Source organism: Mandrillus leucophaeus, unplaced genomic scaffold (genome assembly GCF_000951045.1).
Source record: "Mandrillus leucophaeus isolate KB7577 unplaced genomic scaffold, Mleu.le_1.0 Scaffold469, whole genome shotgun sequence".
NCBI lineage: Eukaryota > Metazoa > Chordata > Mammalia > Primates > Cercopithecidae > Mandrillus > Mandrillus leucophaeus.
The window spans coordinates 830,503-835,977 of record NW_012105020.1 but is presented as its reverse complement, the minus strand read 5'-3'; positions in this window follow the sequence as shown (position 1 = coordinate 835,977).

Here is a 5,475-nt window from a genome sequence, read left to right as displayed (position 1 = left end):
AGCCTGTAGTTTTCAGCTGCTAGATTGGGATCAATTTGTTATGTAGCAATATGTAACCAATGCATTTTATCTTACCCATTTTTATCCTTTTCTTTCTTGACTTCTTTTGAATAAATCAATTTTTTAATCACTGTTGTTTTTCTGTGGTAATTTAGAAATTGTACATTGTTCTTTTATTAGTTTATTACCCAAAGTTACAACTTGTGTATTAACATATCAATGTCTACAGTTAGCACCTTTATTTTCTCCAAAATATAAGGACCTTAAAGAAAACTTTTCAATTCAACTTATCCCCTTCCAACTTATGTACTATTATGGGGTGTATTATAATTCATTATTATTATTACATTCCACAATTATTTTAGTTCGCTTTTTAATTCTTCGTTTATTACATCTCAACTCTTCCATATAGAATCAGTTTTATCCTGATTGAAATGCATCATCTGTTACTTTTCTTTTTAATAGAGGTGGTTCTCACTATGTTACTCAGGCTGGTCTCCTGGGCTCAAGCGATCCTCCCACCTCGGTCCCCCAAAGTGTTGGAATTACAGATGTGAGCCACTGCGCCCAGCCTGTAATTTTGTAATAAGGGTCCACTTATAGAAAACTCTTTCATTTGTTTAAAATTATTTCATTTAAAAATATATACAAGATAACATTCTTTTGATTTTCATTGTTGATGTTTGGAACTTAGTTATGACTGTCTAAATATTGGCCCTTTGAAGATTATCCTTTTTCCCTTTTTCTCTGATTTTCTGAAGAGATGTTTATGATATGTCTAGGTGTGGAGCTCACTCTCTTATATCTCCTTCTGAAACTCAAGAAAAATATGAAACATATATCTTTAATCTCTCATTAGAATTTATTTTCCTTTTATTTTCTTCCAAGTTGTATTGTGGATTATTTCTTTGGGGGTTATAATTTTGCTTGTTACATTTATTTTATTTCTAACATTATATTTGTCATTCAAATATGGAAATATGCTGTCACTTTTTATTTTTACTTTTCTATTCTAGTCACAGGTATTTTAGATGTGTTTTTTTGTTTGTTTGTTTGTTTGTTTGTTTTTTGAGACAGGGTCTTGCTCTTATCACCAGGCTGAAGTGCAGTGGCGATCTCAGCTCACTGTAACCTCCGCCTCCCAGGTTCAAGTGATTCTCCTGCCTCAGCCTCCCAAGTAGCTGGGATTACAGGCACCTGCCACCATTCCCGGCTAATTTTTTGTATTTTTAGTACAGATGGGGTTTCACCATGTTGGCCAGGATGGTCTTGATCTCCTGACCTCGTGATCCCCTGCCTCAGCCTCCCAAAGTGCTGGGATTACAGGCGTGAGCCACTGCGCCTGGCCCTAGATGTGTTTTATGTTTTTAAACATGGTCATCATAACTGATACATAATCTGCATTGATGATTCCAACCTATGAAATGTTTGTGGCTGTTTCTCTTTGGTTTTTTGATGATTTTCATTCACAAGGTCTTGACTTTGCAAGAGTTGCTATTTTTAATTGTGTAGTGGTCATTTACTTTACAAATAATTTGTAGAAATAATTTAAAGTCTGGGATACAGATACTTTGTTCCAGAGATAAGTGTGTTTGCCTCTTCCAGTTACCTGGGGTACCGATAATCTAGGATGACCTTAAACAAGCCCAAGCCCACAGCTCCAGATTCCCTTAACTATCTGGAAGAAACAGATATGCGTAAGAGCTTGTTTGCTTGGGATTCATTCATTCTTCCTCGCTTGTAGTGAAGACGTCTTTCCTTACACATTCCATCTTTATGCAAGCCCTGAGTTTTGAATTGTCTTGCTTGCCCACGAGGCTGTCAAAACAGAAGTTCATATTGCTCAGCACCAAAAGTGCCATCAAGGAAAAAGCAGTTGCCATCTTTTCTCTCTTCCCCTTTTCCCATTTCCCCTTCAATTTTAGCTTTGCAATGTCTTACTACTTTCTAATCTCTTTGATGTTTTTAAATCTTTTCTCCTGCATTCAGAGGAAAGATTTATCCAATAATACAGCCCATTATCCCAGGAAATTATAAGTCACCTAACCACCTACTTGACCCATCTGCTAAACGTTAAAAAAGATTTTAAGAAAGTAAACAAATATTTTTAATAACAGCATAGCCTCGGATAGGTCAGAATGACTAGTGTGTGTTTATGTATGGCTATTGTGTGCTTATTCTCAGTATGGGTTTAAGCCTATAAACCCTTACTGCAGAAATAAAAAATACTTGATTTTGTTTTTCTACCCTAAGGAATTCCCATTTATTTCTTTTGTGACAGAGACACTTGTCTTACTGGTACTTTTATTAAGAAACCCGATAAAGGTTTGCCTTTTCTTACAGAAACTTTACTCTTCTTATCATTTATACTCTTCAGTGGGGGGGAGGGAAAGCAGAACTAATGGAACTCAAAACCAAAATTAGCAAAATTCTTAGAAATCCTTGAACTCCCATGTCCTACAGCATTGCCATTAGTTTTAATATTTATAAGGTCAATCCCTTCACAACCCCACAGATTCTACTCCTATTAACTAATAACAGATTACCTCAAGAAATGTAGACATTTCACCCCCAAACTTAAATTCTACCAAATTACAATGAAATAAGATTAATTACTACAAGAGAGTCATATGATACATCCAGCTCTGTAAGCAACAGGTATGAACTACCTTTTCTAACTACCCACCTAAAGCCTCTGTGTAATCAACAATTTGGAGATTTAGTCTCCAAAAAAGAGACACCACCGAACAACTGCCCTCGGGTCCTGATGAAGACGACCTTATCAAGGACCATTAACAACTGACACAAGAGTAAAACCACAAAATATTGCTCCTCACTCTCATGCTTCCCAGCTCAAAAAAGACACGTACCTTTTCCTTGACTACTTGACATCCATTCCATCTGGAAATCGTGAACTGAGGATTCTCAGGAATCTTCTAGAAGATGCTGATTTCTGAGGCAGACAGCTTTTGCCCAGGATAACTAGAATGAGTAGCAAACCTCAAAATTGAACACCTTCTGTCCAAGGTGGAACAAGATTAACTTCTGATTCCTCAACACCTTTTCCAGCCTATTGTTCCATTTTGGTGCCCTCTGAAACACTAGTAGGATTTTCCTTATTTTCATCCACTTATTTCTGACCCCTGCTGGTCTCCTACCACTTAAGGAAAAATAAAACTCTCCTACACATTTTTCCTCGACTATAGTTAACCACTGAGCCAAATAGGTGCTGGATCTATCACCTTTTACCTGACATGCCTGACAAAATTTAGTAACTAATTCTTTGCATACTTCAGAAGCCAAATTCCCTTTAATAGGGCCTTTCTAGTATATACATTTCCCCAATATCATCAATCCCAATTTTCAGTCTTGCAAATAATAGACCTTGAACTCACATTGACAAATTGCTTTTGCTGACATCGACACAATCCTATCAGTAAGACCTAGTCAATCAAGAATAAACATGAATATGGGGGCTATTCTGACTGCGATAGTCAGTTTGTTTTCTTCAGAGACACCTCAGCCTGTCTTGCAGGAACTGTTCAACCTCACGCTAGGATTTGTCCAACTCAAGGGACACAAAATTGGTGCCCATCTCTTGCAATAAATAATATTTATACTCCCCACACAATCTATGCTCCACTAAGATATTACTCTGTATACCTGACTATCACATATCATGTACCCTGTCTATTTTGTAGTCATTGTTAGAGATTTTCAGATATTTAAAACTACCATCCCTCCAGGAAATCACGTTTCCTTAAAAATAATACCAGAAGCTTCCAAAATACAGCAAGTGCAGGTTATTTGAAGCAACTTCCAAGAAGGATAACAGATTCATGCTTCATGAGGACTCTATAGCTACAGTTCCCACAGTAGGTATAATACAATTATAAAAAGTGGCCCAGGTCTTGTCTCTAATCTTATCGGAAGACACAAAATGACACCACTTCTGCTGTGAAAGCCCAACTCTCTGGTCTAAATCAATTAACCACAACTGTCAAAGACCGTCATATAGTGTTTGATTTTCTCTTAGCTGGCCAGTGGGGAATTTGTACTAGAGCAAATACTATTATTCCACCTATATCAATACCACAGAGCAAATAGAAAAGTCTGTCATGGAGCTTTTTTTAAAAAATCAGCTGGTTCTCTAAAACAGGCCCAGCTAGATTCTGGGATATGTTTACTTGCCTTGCTATTATAATGTAGGGCTTAGTTTCAAGATCTATTACAAAGACTAATAACATTTTTTTTTCTAAAGTTGACTATGTTACATTTTACCAATATATCTGCTGCAGAGCCTTAAATGCTACCATATAGCCGTTGTCTCATCAATAGGTCAACAACTCATCCCACAGCACAATGAGAGATTAATCCTGGATCACTAGATTATGTTCAGTGAGCACTGTTCTAATGTTAATTAACAAAACTTGGCAATGATGAAAATCTGGATATCATAGGTCAGTGTCTTATACTGTGACTTCATCTGTCCTTGGCCAAAAGAGGAATGGAGAAATTAAAAACAAACAAACAAACAAAAACTGCCTCTGACATTTAGAAGCTGGCCTGGCACTCACAACTAATCCATGTTTTCTCCTGGGTAAATAATCTCCTAAATAATCTCACAGAAATTCAATCTCAGACAAGGGTACCCTGAAACCATGATAAAAGGGACCAAGCAAGGCCACTTCATAATTTCTTAATTTTGTCTAAGCACAGAGAAAAACAAGGTCATCATGTCACCTACAAAATACCAAGCATACTCCCTTTGGATCAAAATGAATAACTGCTGTGTCTCCCCACCATGTGGATAAGGTTTATTGAAATACCCAATTCTCTACACTTCCTTAGACTCCCCCCAAATTACTCCATCAAGGTGCAAATTCAATTGTAGATTCTAACATCTTTTTACTGAGATCCCCAGTACCCCCATGGTGTATGTTCCCTTGGCTGCAATGAGTAATGAATTTTATTTATTTAACTTCAGGTACATTTCTGGTAGTCTTTTGCTGAAGTACATTGACATAGATAATGTCAAATTTGTTTTTCCAAACAAATTGATTTTTCTAAAACAAAACTGTTTAATGACCAGCGTAACTCATAGAAAACCCTATCGCGATTGCAAAGCTAGATCAATGAATAAAGACTTATAATAGATCAGTGGTGGGGTGGTGAGATAAGGGACAATTTTAAAGGCTCCATGCTTGTGGCTAAGTCAAATTTACAGACACATCATTTAACAGCCAGTGGTAAGAAATTTCATTCTCTATTGACTCCTCTCAAAAAAGATTAAAGCGATTTGAGCATATCCTAAATTAAAAACTTCTCAAAAGCCTCTGCTTCCATTCCCTTGTGCTCCTGCTTGGAAATCTTGCATAAGGCAAACCCTAGACTCTCTCCTACAACCCAAACACAAGGACTTCTTCTCCTTCTCCCCCCAGCCTTTTATTATGTAAATCATTTTAGCCTCTTCCA